Below are 25,020 nucleotides of genomic sequence, written 5' to 3' on the forward strand. Positions count from 1 at the left end.
ATGACTCAAGGCTCACTCTCTGGGTAAAGGCTCTATATCTCTGATTATGCTGGACCTAGTCGAGACCATATTCACAAAAAGAGTAGAACATACCTCAGAACATAAGGTATATAAACAGTTTGCATGATATGAAATAAAATGAGGAAAGGTTTCTAAAGACATCCTATTGCATCTCAAATATAGATACGGACATCTACCTATCGATCTGCGAGACTTTATTAGACATACATTTCTTACACCATTGAGACTAATGAAACTTGGTTGATCTGATACCTTTTTTCATGACCCAAATTCAAGGTCATGATAGCACTCATCGCAGCAAACCTTAATGAGTAAACCTACTACCCAAACTGACACAAAAAGAGGTAAAGAGAGAGAAATTACCTAAATGTAAGGCTTCTACAATAAATCTAAACCATATAAATGTAACAAATGCATAAATAAACATAAATGATAAAACAACTCTAACTCCTAAAATCTGATGTCAACAGTATAAGAGTGTATCTAGTACAACTTGAATCCAAATGAAGTATATAAGGAATCCAATATATACAAATCTATCTCTAAAAACTAGTAAAGACATAGTGTAATGATAGAAAAGATAGTAGGAAACATCCAGACGCTTAAAAATCATCCACTACCTTGAAATCTCCATCAATTGTTGGAGTCAAGCAATATGAGGCATACCTGAACCTAAATTAACACTAGAAGGGTACAGTAGGAATGAGTATGATCCACTTATACTCAGTAGGAATCATAGAACGACCGAGCAAAGTAGAAAATAAGACATACAAAATACAAACTAAGGGCACATCACATCAATCAGAAAATATCCCACAACAGTAGCCTGCACCACTGGCCTAACAGTTCTAATACATATACATCACGTACACTGCAATAACATAACCAGGTAGAACATAAGTACACATTATATCACATATACTTAGAAATAAGAAAGAGCGGGTATAAACAAGATAGTAAATTAAAACTAATGAAAGATAGAATAAATAAGGCATAACAAGTCACTATGGCAATTTCAATCACAACATGACCATAATAAAATAAGTGTAATGTATAAGAAGAAGAAGATGATGATGATGATCCACAAGGTTGTTGCATAGAGGTAAGCCTCCTGATGTGGGACCCATGGAGAGTTTGTCAACCCATACACTACCTCATATACACCTACGGAGGTAAGCCTCCTAACATAGGACCCATGGAGAGTTTGTTAACTTGTATACAACTAATATCCATGAATCTTCTTTGATATAACCTTCAGAGAAGGTCTATAAGATCTAATATGCAATACAATTTCCATGAATTCTCTCTGACGCCTTCCTCGAAAAAGTTCTATAAAATCTAATATTCCCATTATTTCTAGAGTCTCTAATATTTCCTAGTATTTTTGGTGTTACTAGAGCACATACATAACATAAAACAACATTCAAGTACATATGCAACAACAACAAGTATATATAAATCATAAAATAAACAAGTAAAATTATGTGAGTGATGCCAAAATGTATATTTTCACAACCAACCAATATACCAATTACGTGAGCTAATTATCCACTCGTTATTTCCTACCATTCATAAATTCCAACATGATTCATATGCCAATAAAGTATAAATAATAAAAATAATACACCAATATTACCACAATAGACATTCCAACAACATAATAACATTAATTCACATGTATTCTAGCTATCAACATCGCATAGGACCCCACACGATCACACATAGCATATAATATCTCAAAATCAACAATCGAATCATATATAGGCCCCTACACAGGCACAATACATTAACATAGCCAATTTCATAATTAGTCCTCATCACCTTAGCATGTATTTTGAATAAAAATTAATTATCCAACCCAATCTGAAAGAGTTAAGCCATGACCTACTTTAATATTGAAACCGATCTGCAACACTTTACACCACAACCTTACTTCTCAGAAACAATTCCAAAATTAACTAAAACCAAGAAATATAGAATCTACACGTCAAAACAAAGCCAACAATTCACATATTACCTACTTTTAGTTTGGGGTCAAAATGTACCTCCAAACTGAGTTTTCAAAAAAGAAGGGCAAAATCATAACTTTATTTCAAAAATGGGTTCCCCATACTTTGAGGAATCTACGGCTTAACAAATTAAGCTAAAAACGAGGTCTAAATTAAGGAAAATTTAAGCAATAAAATAGAGGAGATAAGGATTAAGTTAGCTACTACGTATGCTGAGATAGTTCATTTGAAGATATAGAATCAGAAGTTATCCTCAAAGAGACCTGTTTCTATTGAGAAACTTGCAGCAGAAAATGCAAACTTGGCCAAGGTTGCAGAACTCCCTACAGAGGTTCACGTGTTGAATACTAAAGTTAAAGACCTCACTAAGCAGTTACTGAATTTGTATGTTGCTGAGAGTTCTATAATAGAGTTGTTTCTCAAATCCTTCTCCCCTAATCCCTCATCTACCTATGTCCTATCATCCCTATGTCAGTCTGTCCTCCTTGTGTCAGTTTCTAGTTATTGTTTTAAAATGGCTTTTGAAGATAGTTGTTTTATATTTTTGGGTATGCTGTAATGGTACTGATCTTATTAAAAAATGAATGAATACTTTTTTTGTTTATCTCATCTATCTCTTCTTTATTTTTAAAGTTGCTCTTTATCTTATTATTTCCCTAGTGTCCATAAGTTAACTAACTTGAGCTTATTTTACTCCTGGTTTACTGTTACCATATTTTAATAATGCCAAAAGGAGGAATACTAAAATTCATGTGGTAGGGACTAAGTGTGTGTTGCATGATATGATGATATGATAAGGAATAGGCACCATGTGCATATGTGTTAAATATTGTTTAAAGATGGCATAGTGATAGGGGAAGAATACTGATGAAGCATAGTGGAATATTGATGGGGGGAATCATGGTGCATAATGATAGGGGGAATATTCATCGATAGGGGTAATGATTGCTCTGACTAAATGAGATAAATGAACATTGATGCTCATAAATCTGTGGTTGGTTTGTCATCATCAAAAAGGGGAAAAATTTCTATGTCTTGTTTTAATGATGATCAGCTGATAACAAGGGACAAGGTCCCTAGCTATTTATGAATTTAGTATAGTTGTCACTACCATGCCCAGTTTTGTCTGTTAGTGTAACAAACTGTGCAGGTGAGCTTGTACCTTTTAGGACACCTGTCCCAATCGTATTTCTACCCTAATCATTATCTAGTTATAAATAGAAAAGAATGCTCCGTAATTCATCAATTTTTGAAATTAGATTATTCAATAGAGAAATCAGTAAAAACTCAAATATTATTCAAGTCCAAAGCTTTTGTGTGCTGAGAGAGTGTGTGTTCTTAAGTCAAGTCTTGGTCTGTAATTAAACTACTCTTGTTATAAGAGTAATGTTTTTCTTGTGTTCTTGAGAGTGCTTAGGTAGAGTTACCATACCTTGATATTGGTTAGAGTTAATCAATATTGAGATGAGTTCTTGGTAGAGATATCAAGGTAGGTTTGTAATAAAGTTATTACAAACTGGTTGAGCCTATAGTTAAGTTCCATTTTAGTATGTAATCAATAGTTTGATTATGGTGGATTGTTGAGTTCTTGTGAGGGCAAGTCATATTTTTTCCTCCCTTGAGCAAGGAGGTTTCCATGTTAAATCTTTGTCTTTTTTAATTTCCTACAAAATTTTGTTTCCTTACTATTTTAGTGTTTGATTGTCTGCGTCTGACTTTAGGGACCTGTTCCCTCATAGTATACTGCAACCCCCCCTAATGTATCAATAGTTCTCATGAAGTGAATTTTAATATTCTTGATAAAAGTATCATAAATTGTTAAAAGTATGTGATTTTAGCATGATTCACTCAATTTACAAGAGATTCAGACAAATGATTTCAAATTTAGAATGAAATTTACATATGTACTTAAGATTATGAGATAGAAATAGAAGCATATTATGTTTTCAGACTATAACACCCCACAATTTTGGCCATTGAAAATTTAGAAATTCAAACTGCCCAAGCTACGACTCACCTAATGAGTTATAAAGACTCTATACGAGTCGTAGTGCCCCAATCATAGGATAACATGCGTAGGTACAAAAGTTTTTGTCCTGGGTACGATTAAGACCATGCGAGTCATGGTGAGACTTTATGAGTAATAATGTTGGACTCATAGTCTCATTAATGTAGTGATTTTTTATTTTTGTTATGACTACGACTGGACCTTATAAGATATAATGTAGGATTATGAGTCGTATGGTATGACACATAGGGTCAATAGTGGGGATGCCTTTGGACACTGCCCAGAATACGAGTCCAGGGGATGATGTTGTTATGAATGTAAGGTTACTTATAATGACTGGGTGGTAAATTTTTCAAAGTTTTATTCGGGGCACTTTTGATATTTTCCCTTTTACCCAATTGTGACCCACGACCTTAAAACCCTTTTGGGACCTCATCATCATCCAAAACCATAATCAAGCACACACTTAATTATTTCTAAAGGTTGATTATTTAGAGCTTCTAAGTGGTGATTTCTCTCCATAATTGTGATACTTTCAAGCATGTTACTCTTCCCTTAAACTTGTTTAGCTTAAAGCATGTGTTTAAATAGTTGTTATTGTGGATTTGAATATGGGTTTTGATATAGGTTGAGAGTTTTGGAATGAATGTTACTTGAATTGGATTTCCATGACTTTCTATACATTTTTTATGCTTTATCAATAGTTTTTGAACTAATTGGGTGCATGGGTATGGGAATTGGAAAGGGAGTGAGATATTCCCCCAATTTGATTATTTTTGGTTTGGAATTTGGATTTGTAAAATTACGTTATGTCAACCCACTTGCATAATTGGATTTGAAACATGGTTAAACATATGATTTGATTTACTTCTCTAAACTATGGCATTGCATAAATAGTTAAATGGATAAAATGGTTTTGAAGTCCTTCTTGGCCATGTTTTGATTTTAAAATTGATTTTCTAAACAAAGGGGGTCGTGGCATTCCCCCAACTTGATTTAGTGAACAAAAGGGGTCATGGCATTCTCTAAAGATGATGGAACTAGTATGGAATAATTATAAGCTTACAAGCGTAATGGTAGGACGATGCCTATGGTTGATGCCTAAATGGATAATTCTTTGGTTAAATGGATGGGTTATGTGAAACTTGTTTTAATTAGGCTTAAAAAGAGTTGTGTAGCTAGCCGTGGAAGGTGGAGGTCTTGGGGGGATCGATAATGGAAACCATGTTTTCCAATGTAGGGGTCTTTATGATTGTGTGCATAGTTCAACTTATATACATGTATTTTGGATTGGGAGGGGTCGAGGCATTCCCTTGCTCATCCTTGGATTTTCCTAGTTCATGCGCCTAACACACATTGGGATCCCTTCAACAGTGAAAGCTGAACCCATATAGACCGCGGTGCCTTTAGTATGGTTAGAGCTACACATCCCAAGCTAATGTTTTAACTTTCATATTAATCCTTGTTCTCCATCTCGGCATGATATATCATGTATATATGTATATAATTGTGTGCATTGGTTTTGAATGATTTTGAACTGATTTGATATTGGTATTACTCTATCCCTTCCCTTAGTTATATGCTAGCACTCACCCTGCTAACCATCTCCAGACATTGTATCCTCATGTGATGCAAGAACTGAGATACTTTTGCTTTCCCTGCGTAGTGATTAGGTAATTTTTGGATCGATTATGATTCATCTTGAAGTGGTGAGCTTTCATTCTTTGGAAGACCCATATTTTATGTTTTGGTTTCACTATATCATAGACTATCTTTTTATTTCTTTTTGGATATCATCGGGGGTATGTCTCGACTTAGATTGATGTTGGTTTCTTAGAGGCTTGTGGACTACTATGGATTAAGATGGTTGTTGAGATTTTAGATTCTTTTCCAAGTTAGTTAAGTTACCTTTCTTGCTATATATTTGGAACTAAGCTTTATCTTATTATATGTTTAGAATTCATCCACTACTAGTTGTATTTTATTCTAGTTGGCTAGGTAAAAAGAGGTTGTCTTTGGTCCTCGACGGACTTAGGATACTCATCATAGCCAGTCCCTGGTTTAGTTGTGATAAGCTTGGTATTAGATCCTAGGTTTATGGTCATTAGGTGTCCGCAAAGCTGTGTCAAGTAGAGTCTCTTTTATGGGTGTATAGTGCGCCACACTTATGAGGAAGAGGCTATGAGGTATTTAGGAATCTTTTTATTTCTTGTGATTTATTTTTCAAGCTATAGAGTCTAAGGTCTTTAAATCTCCTCTAATTTACTTTGGTTGCATTTTAGATTATGCCTCCCTAAAGATCTAATGCTTGTAGAAACTCCTCTATCCCACCTGAGGACAGTATGGATGAAACTCATTCTACTTATAAAGTACAGAATCGGTCTAGGGTCCCTTCCCCTAAGTGCCTATGTGGAGTTCCACTGCTCCCTACTAGTCCTCATCGAGCTTCTCAAGATAATAATGTTCATGCCCCACTACCCTAAAGAGATATTTCTAATGATGAATTTTGTCGATCTATTCATCTGCTGACTCAGTTAGTGAATTTTTAGTCTCATCGGCCTAATCATACTGGTTCTGTTGCTCTATCTTCTAAGGTCACTAGAGTTGGCCATTTAATAAGGTTGAATCCTCCGACCTTCATAGGCTCTAAGGCTGAGAAGGATTTGTAAGGGTGTGTTGATGATATGAAAAAGATATTCAGGGTGATGCATGCTACTAATATGGAGGGTATGGAGTTTGTAACATATTAGTTGAAGGATTTGGCATATCAGTGGTATGAGGAGTTGGAGCAGTCAAGGGGTAAAGATGCCGAGCAGGTATATTTATAGCTTTTCTCTCGTGATGTGTATTTTCTGATCTACCTGGGGTCTACTTTTTCTCATATGACCTTTTATGTGGCTGTTCATTTTGGTTTTGGTCCTAATTGCATTTTTTATCCCTTTTCTATCTCTACCTTGGTGGGTGATTCTGTTATAGTTAGAAAGGTTTATAGGGGTTGTTTGTTAGCTATCTATAGTTGGGAGACATTGGTGGATCTAACAGAATTGGATTTGATAGATTTTGATGTTATCTTAAGGATGGATTGACTCTATTCATGCTATGTTTCTCTCGATTGTAGGACCCGTAAGGTCAGTTTTCAATTCCCAAATAAATTTATAATTGAGTGGGAAGAGAGTTCCCTAGTACCTAAGGGAAGGTTTATTTCCTATCTTAAAGCCCAAAAGTTTATTTCTAAGGGGTGTTTATACCATCTAGTTTGGGTTAAAGATTCTAATTATGGGGCTCCCTCTTTACAATCAGTGCCTATTGTTAACGAATTTCTTAAAGTGTTTCTCGATGATCTTCCTGGTGTTCCTCCTAATAGGGAAATAGAATTTGGGATTGATCTTCTATCAGATACACTTCCTATCTCTATTCCTCCATACATAATGGCCCCGATTGAGTTGAAAGAACTTAAAAAGTAGTTAAAGGATCTTTTTTATAAGGGTTTCATCCATCCTAGTGTTTCTCCATAGGGTTGTCATGTTCTTTTCATGCGTAAGAAGGATGAATCCCTCCAAATATGTATAGATTATCACCAGTTGAACAAGGTGATGTTGAATAATAAGTATCCTCTACCTAGTATAGATGATCCCTTTGACTACTTCAGGGTGCTAGATGTTTTTCTAAGATTAATCATCGGTCAATTTATCATAAGTTGAAGATTAAGGAGGTGGATATCCGTATGACAATTTTCCACACCCGGTATGGTCATAACAAGTTCTTAGTTATGTCTTTTGGGTTGACTGATGCTCCGATGGCATTCATGGATCTTATGAACCGGGTGTTTAGGTACTTTTTGGATTTGTTCATCATTGTGTTTATTGATGACATCTTGGTATATTCTAAGAGTGGGGAGGATCATGCCAATCAGGGGAGGATCATGCCAATCACTTTCAAGTAGTGTTGCATACTCTTAAAGATCAGCGATCGTTTGCCAAGTTTTCAAAGTATGAGTTTTGGTTGAATCTTATGACCTTCCTTGGTCATGTTGTGTCGAGTGAAGGGATCATGGTAGATCTAGAGAAAGTTGAAGCGGTTAAGAAGTGGACTAGACCCACAACTCCAATCGATATTTAAAGCTTTTTAGGTTTAGCCATGTATTATAGGATGTTTGTGGAGAGTTTTATTTGATTGTTGCTCCGTTGACTAAGTTGACCCAGAAAAAGGTAAAGTTTCTATGGTCTGATTCTTATGAGGGTAGTTTCAAGAAGTTGAAGGAAAAGTTGACTTCTATTCCAATTTTGACCCTGCCCGAGGGTACCAATGGTTTTTTTTTGTACTACGATGCATCTTGTGTGGGACTTGGTTATGTGTTGATGCAGCATGGTAAGGTGGTGGAATATGTTTCTAGGTAGCTCAAAGTTCATGAAAGGAATTAATAGACTCATGATTTGGAGTTAGCAGTTGTTGTTTTTGCTTTGAAGATTTGGCACCATTATTTTTATGGGGTTCATGCAGATATCTTCTCAAATCATAAAAGCTTGCAGTATGTGTTCACCCAGAAGGATTTGAATCTTAGGCAAAGGAGATGATTGAGTTGCTTAAGGACTATGATATGAGTCTTCATTACTATCCAAGTAAAGCTAATTTGATTGTTAATTCTCTAGCAGGTTGTCCATGGGAAGCTTATCTCGTGTAGATAAGGAGAAAAGGGAATTAGTGAAGGATATTCACCGATTGGCTAATCTGGGAGTTTGTCACTTGGATTCTGAGGATGGAGGTGTTATTGTGCAAGAGGTGGTGAAGTCATGACCCCATCATAATGCAGCTTAAGGATGATGTGGGTCCGCAGAAGATCAAGGCATTTGAGATTGGTGGACATGGTATCTTGAGGTAGCAAGGTAGATTGTGTGTTCCAGATGTTGATGGGTGTCATGACCCGAACCTGGACCTAACCGTGATGGGTATCTCAAGTCGACCGAGGACTGGAGACCACCCCCTTTTCCTAGTCAACCAGAACACAATATGATATAATAGTGGAATTCCAAACGTAAAACAAGATAGATAACTATGACTCAAAAGAAGTCTAAGAATACAATAACCAATCCCAAGTCCACAGTATTCCACATAGCCTCTAGACAAAGCCAAAATCAATCTAAGTCGGGACATGTCCCCGACGATAGCCAAAATTTGACCAAGGAAAAGTATATAACATAAGGAAACTAAATCATGCAATGAGGTCTTTCGAAATATGGAATCTCACCACTTCAAGTTGACTCACAATCTTATCCAATGATCACCTATCATAGCACAGGAAAAGCAGAAGTATTTTCGGTGCTTGCATCGCATGGGGATACAGTGTCTGGAGACAATTAGCGGTTGAGCACTAGCATGTAACTCACGAATAAAGGATAAAATAATGCCATGATCCATAATACAAAAACTATTAAAACTAATGAGCAACACCATATGCAATACATACATACATACATACATATATATATATATCCGATAAAGGGAACATGGCTTAGCATGAACTTTTAAAATCTTGGCCTGGAATATGTAGCATAACCTTCATAATCAAGGCACCCACGGGCTATATGGGCCCAACTCTCCCCCAACTGAAAGGGCCCAATGCGTGTAACTACACGAACCAAAGGATAATTATACGTACATATGCCTTATGGAGGAATCAAACCTCCTAACATATATCAAGGTGAAAGTAACAAATCATGTGACATGAGGGACTCAAACCTCCTAATCATTTAGTAAGGAGGACTCAAACCTCTCGGTCATTTATATCCTCTCGTCGGCAACTGCGGTTTCTAGTATTGGTCCATCAAGACCTCCACTTCCACGGCCTGGCTACATAGCCCTCTTTTAAGACCAATTAAGAATACTTAACACATATTCCCATTAATTGAACTAATTCATTCATTACCGCATCTCCTTGGTATCATCATACCAATAACAGTTAATTAACATGCCATAACCATTAACCATCTCACGGGGGAATTTATGGCCCTTTAGGTTCAATAATTTGGTCATATAGGGAAAATATGACTCCCAAAGTTCAATAAAATCAATTTGTGGTTCATTATCCTTTTATGTCAAAGCATTAGTATAAGTGAGCAATTAAATTGTAGGACAAAACCATATTCATTATCAATTTCATAATTTGGGTTGATGGAAACAGAATTTCCATAACCATATATCAAGCAAAATCATCAAATTGGGGATAACCATGACCTGTTAGTTTATTTACCATTCCCATGCATCCCAATGAGTGCATAAATCAAAAATGTAAAGCATAATAGTTCAATAGTAATTATAAGAAATCATTCAACAATTTATATCCATAACCCTCAACCCTTAGTTCAAAAACCAACATCAAAGTAATGAATAGTAAACCAATTCCCATGCCATTAAGAAAATACAAGTATAAGAAAAGAGGTACATGCCTTAAACACATGAGAATTTGGAAGCAATTTGAACTTGGAACCCGAAAGATGAACATATGATAAAACCCTTATACTTTCTTGGGGTTTTGAGTTTGAAAGTGAAATAATAGCCTTTATGTCAAGAAAACTGATGGAAATAGGTTCATATAATGTTCAAAAGTCGTTCATAGGTGAAAAGACCTCATTACCCCTCATCCTAAAGGAAATAAAACAAGACAGCACAACTTTAACATAGAGGTGTGGTATAAACCTTATCGCAGAAGATAACCTCCATGCCACACTGCTTAATGCAAAGATTATCCTCCATGACACATTGAAATCGCGGATCCTCACAAGTTCCTCATGAAAAATCTCATAACTTTTTGCTCGAATATTGGATAAAGGCGAATCGAATGTGTTAGAAAGAGGACTCAATTATCTTTAATTTGGTGGGTCTTACACCAAGAAATTCAATATATTCCAGAAGTTATACACGTTCAAAGTTGATCCTTATAGGATCGAATACCAAAATTTGGTCGAATCAAAAGTTCTTAGCTCAACTTTGCTCTAAGTGTTTCCTATGAACATTCTTCACCTAGAAATCACTTTACAAACTAGGAAAATGATCATGACACTTATATTTACATAGGAATCATTGGTTTTAAGTTTATACACATAGGAATAACTGTTCAAATTCTAGCTCGAAAATGTGGAGTGTTACATTATCTTTTCCTTGGAATCATTCATCCTCAAATGATAGATAGGAATCCTTTGAAGATTTAGAAGTGTGGAACCAAGTATGTAACTACACATTAAGAATTTTCCCTTAGCAAAACACGTATAGGGATCAAAAGAAACGAAAAAAGTATTTAACTTCATGGAATCACCAAGTAAATTATGAAAGTAAAAATCATGAGGTATAAGAATAAAGCCCTACCAAGGTAAAAGACCCATAGACCCTCACCCCAAGTGAGAAAATCAAAATTGGACAAGATTTTACACCTCGGTGTGGCACGATGCCTATCACAGAGTCTAACCTCTGTGCCACGCCACTTATCATGGAGAGTAGCCTCCATGACATGAAGCTATCGTGGAGTACTACCTCCATATTCTAAAATCACCCCAAACCCCATCCAAAAATTTTGAAACCCTCCCGGGATACCCCATTCACATGCCTAAATGTAATTTAAGTCAAAAATCAATGTTTCAAACACTGGATGGTCAAAAATAAAATAATGGAAATTTTTTAGGGTTTTATAAAATAGCCCTTAAATATCACAATACTTCTCAACTATGAATTCAGCTACGAATGCCACACTTCACTATTTCAATCTTACAATTTCTCCACAAGGTACATCAATACAAGATCTTAAGTCTAACTATGCATTGCTTTGATATTGAAGCCTACTCCAAAGTTAAAAGGTGTTAACTTAAGCTGCAGGACTCTATACCTTACATCTATCAAAGAATACTATTTCATCATGTCACTGTAGTCAGACAACATCATGTCTCATCAAAAGTACTAGCAACATAGCACAATGGTTTATGTATCTATCCATCATGACCTAAACCAGGGACCAACCATGATGAGTATCACAAGTCCCACGTGGTCCCACGTAGACTAGAGATAACCCCATGTACCTAACCAAACCAAACACACCACACCCCAAAGTAAGATAAATTTTAAACATATAACAAGATAAGAGAATATCAATATAAAGACATTAAAATAAGTCTATAACCAAAACCAACTGATATCGGTATAAATGCCAATACCAATACCAACATTGATATCAATACCGACATTGCCTATTCCAATAGTAATCCGACAAAACCTCTAATCAAAACCAAAGAGCATCTAGTCAGGACATGCCACCGACCATGGCCAAAAACCAAATTTGAAGGAATAGTCAAAATATAAAGAAAACCATAAATATTAAATGGGGTCTTCCAAAGTATGGAAGCTCACCACTTTAATCTGACTCACTATATGATCCCAAATACAAGTCACTAAGCAAAAGGAGTAGAAGTATGGCTTGTTCCTACATTGCATGGGGATATTATGTCTAAAGATGAATAGCAAACTGAACGCTAGCATATAGCTTGAGAATAAGGAAAACATAATGATATGATAAACAATTTAAAAACCATTCAAAAGACAATGCACATCATCAAATGCATGAACATACACATATACATATATCACATGTCGGGATAGGGAATAAGGCTTAACATGATTTTCAAAATCTTTGCCTGGATTATGTAGCTAAAAAATCATATAATAGTACCCATGGGCTATATGGGTGAAATTCAAGAGAGGGTTGAATTGAAATTTTTTTGTGAATAACTACTGACTCCTTACAGTCAACTCGATTGTAGATCAGTGCACTTCACAAAATAGATTAGATTTATAACAATTAACAAAATAAATAACAGAACATAAAGTAATAATACAGAGATTTATCCTAGTTTGTTACATCAATATAGTGCATGCTTCCAGTCCCCTTGGGTTTCAAAGTTTCCTAAGATCGTTCAATGTCAGGCTCTAGTACAATGATAAAAAATAAGTTCTGAAGACTTATTTTGCTCGTCAGATCTTGTGACACGGCTTCAGTTTATGTCAAAAAGTTGACTTGATCCTACTCTTTATATAACAATTGTAAGCTAAAAGTTACAAAGCCTTGTGAGACTAAGATTGAGACACTTTGAATTTTATCCTTAAGGAAACCCAAGATATTTCATCTTAATCAAGGATTTGAATTGATTCCTTAATTGGGGGATGGAACCATAATGTATGTCTATATCATATGTGTATATACATGGTGCAGTTTCCACAATTATATATGTCCATATTAGATATGTCCATGTACCAGTTGTGGTATTTTTTCTTTTATGTTCTGATTTGGTTTGTCGTGATTCTGGGATTGTGATCCTTCTTCCATTTCCAAGATATTTGATTGATTTGCTTGCCATAATGTTTGGATGTCGAGATCCTCCATATTTTTGGGTAGGATACCCTTTAATCTTCTTTTACATGATCGTGATTGATCTAATTTTCTATAACTTTTAGGCTGAGATTCTCCATCAATTTGTTCTCATTGTGACTAATTTACTTGGATATTGCAGACTGTGAATTAATGTCATTCTATTCCTGGAGCCGGCTTCCTTTGTGACTTCCAAAAACTAGCAGTCCTAATATCCTGCAAAGATACACTTGTTAGTATGTCATTATTAAAATGTAGACTTAGGAGGCTAACAATCTCCCCTTTATTGATAATGAAAAGCAAGAGTAAACATCAATTGAAGGTTGTCTTCCCTGTTTGTCAGTTTGCTCTCCCTGACTTGTAGGTGAATTTGATGTTTCTTCTTTTCCCTCTATGACATAATCAAAAAGAAACAACACACAGGCAGATATACGGACAAAGAAATCCACACATAGAGTACTCATAGATAAAGTAATGATGACTCCTTTTTTAGAAGAGGTGTACTAAACAAATGCAAATAAATTTTAAAAAAGTCGTGGAAAATTACTATCCAAAAGGGCTTAAAAATCATTAATGCTAAGAATACTAAGCCTTTTTCTAAAGGAACAAAATATTTCTTCTAGCAGGGGTTTTGTAATAATATCTATTAGTTGATTTTCAGAGTCAACAAATTTTAGAATAAAATCACCATTTTCCACATGATCTCGAATAAAATAATGCATAATATCAATATGTTTAGCCCTAGAGTGATGCATAATAGACTTACACAAGCAAATAGCACTGGTGTTATCACACATAATAGGAATAGATTTAAAAGGTAAGTCAAAGTCAAGAAGCTGATGTATAAACCATAAGATTTGAGTTCAAAAACTTTTTACAGCTATGTATTCAGCTTCAGTGTTTGAAAGAGCAATGGAATTTTGCTTCTTTCTATGCCATGAGATAAGTGCATCACCAAGAATTTGACATGTTTCACTAGTGCTCTTTGTATCATTTTTATTTCCTATAAAATTAGTATCTGAATAACCAATTAAATCAAAATATGAGGAACGGGGATACGATAGTCCAAAGTCTTGAGTTCCTATTAAGTATTGGATGATTTATTTGACGGCAATAAGATGAAACTCCTTGGGAGTCGACTAGAACCCGGCATATTTACACACACTAAACATAATGTCTAGTTGACTTGCAGTCATATAGGGTAGAGATCTGATCATCCTCTTGTACATGTTTTCATCAATGTTTTTTGTGGACAAGTCTGAATCAATGTTTGTGGATAGGCTCATTGGTATTCCATAGACCTTTCTTTTTTCCATACCAAAATTTGGATGAGTTCTTTCATGTACTTAGCTTGACTAATAAAGGTGCCTCTGGGAGTTTGTTTGATTTGTAATCCCAAAAAGAATGTGATCTTGCCCATAAGACTCATTTTGAATTCTTCTTTCATCATATTAGAAAAATTATCACACATAGAGATGTTAGAAGTACCAAAAATGATATCATCTATGTAAATTTGCACAATGAGAAGATTTGAATCAAACTTTTGTATGAACTGAGTTATATCAATTTTACCCTTTTGAAAATTATTATTTAGTAAAAAAGTACTCAATCTCTCATACCAAGCTTTTGGAGCTTGTTTGAGGCCATAGAGTGCTTTTGATAATTTGAAAACATGATTCGGATATGATGGATTTTAAAATCTGGGAGTTGTTTTATGAAAACTTCCTCACGATAAATCCATTTAAGAAAGCACTCTTTACGTCCATTTGATATAACTTAGAAAATTTGAACATGGCGAAAGCTAATAAAATTTGTATTGACTCTAACCTTTCCATGGGGGAAAAGGTCTTGTCATAATCAATACTTTTCTTCTGGGAGTAGGCTTGAGCTACAAGTCTGGCTTTATTTCTGATAACTTTGCCCTTTTCATCTAATTTATTTTTGTAGACCCATTTGGTTCTAATTATTAAGCAGTTTCTAGGTCTTTCAACTAGAGTCCAAACTTGATATCATTCAAAATGATCCAGTTCTTCCTTCATAGCTTCAACCCATGAATCATATTTAAGGGCCTCAATGGTTTTCTTAGGTTTAATTTGAGAAACAAGGGCAACAGCTGCTTATCTTCTAAATGATGCTCTTGTTCGCACTATCTTCTGGATTTCTAATGATGAGTTTCTTTGGATGACTAGCATCATGCTTCCACTCCTTTGGAAAACTTGGCTTTATTATTTCTTCTTTAGGAGTTGACTCTTACGAGGGTGTAGTCAACTTATCTTGTGATGGCTTAGGGATTGTGTTGTTACTTTTCTCAGATCGTAGGTTATCCACCTGTTCTTCATCATCACTCAAACTCATGGAGAAGTGATTAAATTCATCAAATACAATATGCATTAATTCCTCAAGAAATAAAGTTCTTTTATTAAAAGCCCTATAGGCACGACTGGTAGGAAAGTACCCAAGAAAGATACCTCCGTCACTTCGTGGATTAAATTTTCTCAAGTTGTTCTTACAATTATTGTGAATAAGATATTTTCAGCCAAAATGATGGAAATAACTGATGTTGTGCTTCTTTCCTCTCCAGATTTCATAGGGCATTTTCTTTAGGATAGGTCAGATTAGGCACCTATTAATGATGTGACAAGTAGTGCTTACTGCTTGGGCCTAGAAATGATCTGGAAGATTATGTTCAAACAATATTGGCCTAGCAGTTTTCTAGAGAGATTGATTCTTCCGCTCCACTACACCATTTTGCTGAGGGGACCGAGGTGAAGAGAAGTTCTGAGAGTATCTACTTTGGGCACAATACTCCTTAAATGCCTTGTTCTAAAGTCTCCTCCGTGATCACTGTGAATGTAAGTAATGAGGTGTTGGCTTTTTTCTGTACCTTTCTACAAAAAAAACTTCAAAGTTTGTGAAAGCTTCATGTTTATGAGCAAGGAACATTACCCAAGTAAAATGTGAATAATCATCAACTATGACAAAAACATATCTCTTTCCACCGATGCTTGCAGTTTTAATGGGGCCAAACAGATCCATGTGGATTGTTTGAAGAGGTTTAGTAGAGGATACAATGTCTTTGACTTTGAATGATGTCCGGGTCTACTTATCCAATTAGAAGGCATTACAGATGTAATCCTTTTCAAATTTGAGTTTTGGCATACCTCTCACCAATTTAAGTCTGGACAACTTCTCAATAACATGCATGCTAGCATGCCCAAGATTTTTGTGCCACAACCAAGTATCATTGGCTTGCACAGTGAGGCGAGTTAAGATAGTATAATTAGGACTATTTAAAAGATAAATTTTGTTAACTTGTTCACCAATGACAGAGATGTTTCTTTTGTCGTGTTTGATTGAGCAATTTGTGGCTTTGAAGAGTACTTTAAATTCGGCATCACAGAGCTAATTGATGCTGAGCAGATTATGTTTAAGGTCTTCTACTAGATATACTTCATTGAATTTGCATGATGAGCTAAGTTTTACTGGGCTAACTCCAATGGCGTTGCCTCTAGCATTATCACCGAACCTTACTGATCCCCCATCAATTTTCTCTAGCGAAAAAAATTTCTTTTTTTTGGATATGTGTCTGGAATATCCGCTATCAATAACCCAAAGTCCTTTCTCAAAGCTCTTGTGGACCTATTCCTGCAACACAAGAAGATCAATTTTGTGTAGGTACCTAAGTGGTCTTGGGTCCTTGCGAGTTAGATGTGCTTCCTTTGGGCCTCCAAACTCACATACTTTTAGGCTTATGCCTGCAGCTGTATGATTTATGCCCTCTCTATTTATATATAAAATAGACAGGTCCTCGAGAAGAGAAGGAGATCTTACCAAATTTAAATAATTCTGATGAGGAACTTAATTTGTTTTGAAGAGAGTTGGATCTTACAAAACCGTGACTAGGAGTTTTCTTAGTAATGTTTAGATTTATTTTTAAATCATCAAGCTCTTTGTGAAGCAAGTCAATTTTAATTTGACATGCTTCAATTTCAATTTGATTACTTCTCTATTCCTCCCCAAGTTTTATTTAATTCGAGCTTCGCAAATTTTCTTCTCTTAAGAATCTATAACCTTTTGAAGCTTATTAATTATCAACTCTAATTTATATTCAAGAATATTACAGTTGTGATAATCATGTATTCTTACCTTGCTAGATTCACATGTTGTCATCAAGAACATATCAGCAGCTTCTACTTCTTCTTCAGTTTCATCTTCATCACTCCAGGCTCCAAAGTTTTAATTTCTGTGGATGATCTTCTACTTAACTCAGAACAGTTTAGTTTAAAGTGACTAGGCCTTCCAAAGTAATAACAACGACCATCGCTTCTGGTGGAATCATCATTCTTGGATCGTTGGGATCTTTGTTGTCTCTATCTCATGATTTGCCTTACTCTACAATTTATGAGAGCCATTCCTTTACTATTATCATACTCTAGAATGTCCACTTCTTCGGTTGGAGCAGTATTGAAGGCTATTAGTTTCTTCTTTTCCTCCTTGTGGTACCTGTTAATATAATTTTTCTTATATGCAATAAAGTTACCTTGTAGTTTATCATATGTCATATTGTGAAGATCTTTGTCTTATAGAATAGCATTCTTGGTTTCCTAAATCTTTGGGAGACTTTGAACCACCTTCTAGACTTGTAAGATATGTGGATAAATGATCCCTAGTGATTTCAGTTTGCGTACGATCTTACTGAATCTGGCAAACATTATTTCAATGTCTTCATTCTCTTTCATTTTTAACAGCTCATACTCATTGACCAGGGCAACCATTTTTTAATTCTTGACTTTGGTGGTTCCTTCATAGGTTACCTCCAGTTTGTCCGATATTTTTTTTGCGATTTCACAGGTTGATTTTTTGTCGTACTCTTCCCCGCTAACTGCACACAAAAGTAAACTTATAGTATGTGCATTAGTTTGGACTACCTCTTGCTATTCTTTAATAAACTCGAAGCTTTCAAGATCTTTAATGTTGAAACTGCTAGATCCTTTGTCTTTGTCCTTTGACTTCTCTTTAAGTCCTAGAATCATCTTTGTACCCTTCTTGGTAACAACCCATTCTTGGAAGTTATTTGATTGGAAAAATATTCTAAATCTATTTTTCCAATAAGAGTAATGTTGTCCATTAAGTATGGTGGTCTTGTAGAGGAGTCATCATCCTAAAAAAGAGCATCGGGGATTTTATAGCTTGCCATTTTATCTTTTTACACTTGCGGTTAAGTAACACTGTTGGTGAGACCTACTCTGATACCAAATGAAATTTAAGAGGGGGATGAGTTGAAATTTTTTTGTGAGTCGACTATTGACTCCTCACAGGCGACTTGCCAGAAGATCAGTGCACTTTGCAAAATAGATTAGATTTACAATAATTAAGCAAATAAATAACAGAATGTAAAGTAATAACACAGTGATTTATCCTGGTTCGAAACACTAATGTGGTGCCTACTTCCAGTCCCCTTGGGTTTTAAAGTTTTCTTGGATCGTTCAATGTTGAGCTCGGGTACAATGATAGATAACAAGTTCTGAAGACTTATTTTGCTCTTCAGATCTTGTGACACAGCTTAGTTGATGTTGCAAATTTGACTCGATCCTACTCTTTATATAACAATTGTAAGCTTAAATTTACAAAGCCTAGTGAGACTAAGATTGAGACACTTTGAATTTTCTCTTTGAAGTTGCGTAACCCATGTCTGTCTTCAGTCTTCATCGTTTATAGTCTTTGGGTACTGCTCTTCATAAGGAAACCCAAGAGATTTCTTATCAATAAAGGATTTGAATCAATTCCTTGATTGAGGGATGGCACCAAAATGTATGTCCATATCAGATATGTCCATACGTGGTGTAGTTTTCACAATTATACGTGTCTATATCAGATATGTCTATGCACCAGTTGTGGCCTTTTTTCTTTTATGTTTTGATTTGGTCTACCATGATTTTGGAATTGTGACCCTTCTTCCATTTCCAAGATATTTGATTGATTTGCCTGCCATAATGTTTGGATGTCGTGATCCTCCATATTTTTCGTTGGGATAACTTTTAATCTTCCTTTACTTGATCATGATTGGTCTGATTTTCTGTGACTTTTGGGCTGAGATTCTCCTTCCATTTGTTCTTATTGTGACTAATTTACTTGGATGCCGCAGACTGTGAATTGATGTCCTTCCATTCCTGGAGCCGGCTTCCTTTATGACTCCCAAACATTAGCAGTCCTAATATCATGAAAAGATACACTTGTTATTTTGTCATTTTTAAAATATAGACTTAGGAGGCTAATAATGGGCCCCAGACCTCACCCCCTGGTCGGATCCCAGAGCATGTAGCCACACAAACCGGAGAATAATCTCATATATATGTACATGGGGGACTTGAACTCTCCAACATATACTAAGGTGACTTAAGCACCCGATCATATAATAGTTTATGGGGGATTCAAACCTCTCTAATAATGAAATAATAATGAGGACTCAAACCTCCTTGGTCACTTTGACCCCCGCATCGGCAAACATAATTTCTAGTATTGGTCATACGTACCTCCACTTTCACAACTCAACTACACAATACTTATAAAAGCCCAATTAAAATAATTTTCACACACTCCCATTCATTTAACCACATTCCACATTAAGTCATACAATATTGGTATCGTTATGCCAACTACACTTGCAAGGTAACACATCATGTCAAAACAGTTTTCATTAACTTGGGGAGAACAACTCCCTTTGTTCATTAATACACATTGGGGAATACCGACTACCTTTGTTCATTAAATCATACCATTGTATTTCAAATACTTCTTTATATCATGCAACAGTTCAAGACTGGTTTAATTTTACAAATTCCCACAGTTCTCATAACTAAAACAAATTTCACATTATGTAGTTGGGTTATAACCACTTGAAAGCCACAAGTTTAGGAAAATCACAATTCCCTAGTTCATTCACTATACCTATACATCCACAAGTTCAAAACCATTTTAAAAGCATAAAAATCATATATATAAACCATGAGGAACATTATTCAATTCATAACATTCAAAAAACCCAACCTTTGTTTTCAAAACCAAAACAATAACCTTATGAGCCCTTAGATGACCAAATTGGTGAAACCCTAGCTTGACTTGTTTAAGAGGATTTAGAGAGAGTGTTTAATCCAGTAAAGTGTTGAATGAATGCCCAAAAGTGTTTTATGGACATGGGGTCTAAAGGTTTTTAAGTGGGAAATGTCTAAAGTGCCCCCAACTTAAAAGCTTGAAAAGCACCATCTTTGGTTACAAGTCAACCCCTTGACTCGTACCCACACCTTATGACTTGTGACCACATATCATAACCGAGACAGTCTCTAGGACCCCCTAACATTATTATCCTTACGACTCCACCCACCAACTCGTAACATGACTCTATGACTCGTAGGGTCCTACTCGTGAGCAACACAGAACCCAAATGAATCGAACACTATACATCCTACAATTTGAACCTACGACTTATGAAATATCCTTACAGCTCTTAGTGAGCCACTTGTACTCAGAGCAGAATTAAGCCTCAAAATTACTGGTTTGGGTAAGACTCATCCCAATGAGTCATCAAGACACCCTAAAACTCTGGGGGTCTAGTCATAACCAAGGCAGTGAGCCCAGAGCTCAAGAAATTTTCAAGGGCCTAAATTTGTGGTGTTTCAATTCTCCCCCACTTGGATCATTCATCCTTGAATGATGGGACAAGGCAATTTCTTGAACTATTTGACTCTATATTCCCCTACTATTACCTTTAACAAACTCAGAAAATAAAGATGCCAAGGAAATCAATCTTTCCTTTAACAAAGTCAGAAAATAAATATGTTAAGAATAACACATACCTTACACACGATTATCCAGAGAAGAAAACAAGAATGGATACTTGGACTTTATGTCCTCTTTGGCTTCCCAAGAAGCCTCTTTGACCTTGTGATTTCTCCATAGAACATTTACCAAAGATACGTCCTTTATTTGCAACTGACGAACTTGTCGATCCAAAATCTCAACAGGACCTCCTCATACAATAAGGAATCCAAAATACCAATATCCTTAATAGGCACAATTAATGACAGATCACCCACATAATTCCTCAACATTGACACATGGAACACCGGATGAATGGAGCTCAAACTAGGAAGCAACTCCAACTCATACACAACATTACCAATCCTCTTCAAAACTAAGTACAGGCCAACATACCGAGAACTAAGCTTCCCCTTCTTCCAAAACTGCATTACTCTCTTCATGGGAGATACCTTCAAGAACACCCAATCACCATCCTCAAACTCTAACTCCCTACGCCTCATACTTGTATTGGACTTTTGGTGACTTTGGGTTACTTTAAGTCTATCCCAAATAGCCTTCACATTTTTCATTGCTTGGTTAACCAAATCTAGGCCAAACATCTCAGCCTCACCAACCTTGAACTATCCAATAGGAGACCTACACCTCCTACCATACCACGCCTTAAATGGAGCCATCCCAATATTAGATTAGTAGTTATTATAATATTCAAACTCTATAATAAGAAAACGATCAACCCAAATACCACTATAGTCAATCACATAAGTTTGAAGAATATCTTTCAATGTCTGAGTAGTCTTTATTACTTGCCCAACTGACTGCGGGTGGAAAGTAGTACTAAGGCTCACCTTTGTTCCCAAACCTCTCTAAAATGAATGCCAAAAATGTAATGAGAACTGATTACCATGATCTGACATGATAGAAACAGGTGTCCCTTCCAACTTCACAATCTTTTGGAGTTTAGGGCCGCATTCACCATACTTGCTCAATCTGTGGCTGCCCAAAATGAATAGCTACCAGTTATTTCGGCCAACTCAGTTGTACCTAGGATTCGGGACTTTACCCGAATGAACCCTCCATCTTTCTTTGGGTCTAAGTCTGATGAAGTCCCTCATGAATTCATTGACCAAGTCTAGAATGTCATAGACATCAAGGGAGTTACTTTTTGTCAGAGTGATGAGTTAGCCACATACCAGTTACAGGATGTTGCTCACACTTGGAACAAATAGTGGAAGTCTGAGAGGTTTGAGGATACAGGTCCTATAGAGTGGGAGGAATTTGTCATGACTTTTTTTGATAGATTCTTTCCCCAAGAGCTGAGAGAGGCAAAAGTTCTAGAGTTCACCAACCACAGACAGGGAAATATGATAGTTAAGGAGTGTTCACTCAGATTTACTCAGCTAGCCAGATATGCCCCTCATACAGTTGCAGACAACAGGGCTAAGATGAGCAAGTTCGTATCAGGGGTGAATGATAGCGTGGTAAATGAGTAAAGGTCTACAAAGCTGAATAGTGATATGACTTTAGCTAGGCTCATGACTATGCTCAACAAATAGAGGAGCAGAAGATTAGGACTAGGGAGAGGCAGATAGGTCAAGTAGTTTCAGTTTTTCTCAATAAAAATTAGAAGGAGGAAACCATTTGAAGTTTTATCCTAAGCCAAAAATTCTAGCTCCTTCCTACGCTAGTGCCCCAGTACTGAAATTCAAAGATAGAAATAGAGATCGAGCACTAAGCTCTAAGTCTCAGGGCAGTGTCAGCAGTGCTTGAACTAATCCCCTGTGTCAGACTTATAGTAAGAACCACAAGGGTACCTGTAAAGCTCGTACTGATGTTTGTTCTGGTTATGGCAAGCCAGGCCACATGATTAGAGAGTGTCCATAGTAAGGCCTACAGGGTCAGCAGAATCGCTCCACAGCCCAGTTTGGTCGCCTAAATTCGTAGAGTATCACTTCTAGTGCTACTAGTGGGCGACGCCCAAACAGACTCTATGCTCTTCAGACCCGAAAGGATTAGGAAAATTCTCCTAATGTCATTACTGGTACATTATAGATTTTCAATGTTCATGTTTACGCTTTACTAGATTCAGGTGCATCCTTGTCTTTTGTTACTCCTTATATAGTAGGCAATTTTCAAATCAGTCCTAAAATTTTAGCAGAGACCTTTTCAATTTCTACCCTAATGGGTAAAACCATCATAGCTCGGTGGGTATAAGGAACTGCCCGGTTATGATATTTTAGAAAGCCATGTCTGTAGATTTAGTCAAGATAGAGATGACTGATTTTGATATTATTCTCGGCATGGATTGGCTTCATTACTGCTATGCCACAATCGACTGTAGAACAAGGGTATTTCAGTTTTAGTTCCCAAATAAGCCCGTCCTAGAGTGGAAGGGTAGTATTTCATCTTTTAAGGGTCAGCTTATTTCTTACCTTCAGTCAAGAAAAATAATTTCTAGGGGTGTGTATATCATCTCGTGTATGTTAAAGATTTCAGTTCTGAATCTCCTAGTTTTGAATCAGTGTCAATTGTAAATGAGTATTCAAACGTGTTTCCTGAAGATCTTCTAGGCATTTTTCCCAAAAGAGAAATAGACTTTGGCATTGACCTTATTCTAGATACTCAGCCTATTTCTATTCCGCCATATAGAATGGCACCAGCAGAACTTAAGGAATTGAAAGATCAGTTGAAGGATCTCTTATATAAGGGATTCATCAAGCCCAATGTATCCCCATGGGGTACACCAGTCTTATTCATGATCAAGAAAGATGGTTCTCTCAGGATGTGTATTGATTACCGTCAGCTCAACAAAGTTACGATCAAGAACAAGTATCCTCTTCCCAGAATAGATGACTTATTTGACAAACTTCAGGGTGCCAGTTATTTCTCCAAGATAGACCTTAGATCAGGCTACCATCAGCTCAGAGTTAGAGAATGTGACATCTCAAAGATATCTTTTCGTACTTGGTATGGTCACTTCGAGTTTTTAGTTATGTCCTTTGGTCTTACCAATGCCCCAGCCGCTTTTATGGACTTGATAAATCGGGTGTTTAGGAAGTACTTGGACATGTTCATCATAGTTTTCATAGATGATATTCTGGTCTATTCCCGTACTGAGGTGTGACCATTCAGACCATCTCAGAATTGTTCTTCAGACTCTCAGAGATCACCAGCTATTCACTAAATTCAGAAAGTGCGAGTTTTGGCTAAGATTAGTAGCATTCCTTTTCCATATTATTTTTGGTGATGGCATCAGAGTAGATCCTCAGAAGACTGAAGTGGTAAGAAACTGGCCTCGCCCTGTCTCTCCATCAGATATCAGGAGTTTCTTGGGATTGGCTGGCTATTATAAATGGTTTGTTGAGGGATTTTCTTCTATTGCATTCCCTATGTCCAGATTGACTCAGAAGAAGGTCAAGTTTTAGTGGTCAGATTCTTACGAGAAGAGTTTTCAGGAGTTGAAGAATCGACTTACCTCAGCCCCAGTTCTAGCTCTTCCAGATGGTTCAGACGGTTTCATAATCTATTATGATATATCCAGAGTGGGTCTAGGTTGTGTCCTCATACAGCATGGAAAGGTCATAGCCTATGCCTCTAGACAGTTAAAGCCCCATGAGAAGAATTATCCTACTCATGATCTTGAGTTAGCAGCCGTAGTATTTGCCTTGAAGAATTAGAGGCATTATCTATACGAAGTTCATGTAGATGTCTTCACAGATCATAAGAGTCTCCAAAATGTCTTTTCTCATAAAGATCTCAAT

Source organism: Capsicum annuum, chromosome 2, assembly GCF_002878395.1.
Source record: "Capsicum annuum cultivar UCD-10X-F1 chromosome 2, UCD10Xv1.1, whole genome shotgun sequence".
In the NCBI taxonomy this organism is placed as follows: domain Eukaryota; kingdom Viridiplantae; phylum Streptophyta; class Magnoliopsida; order Solanales; family Solanaceae; genus Capsicum; species Capsicum annuum.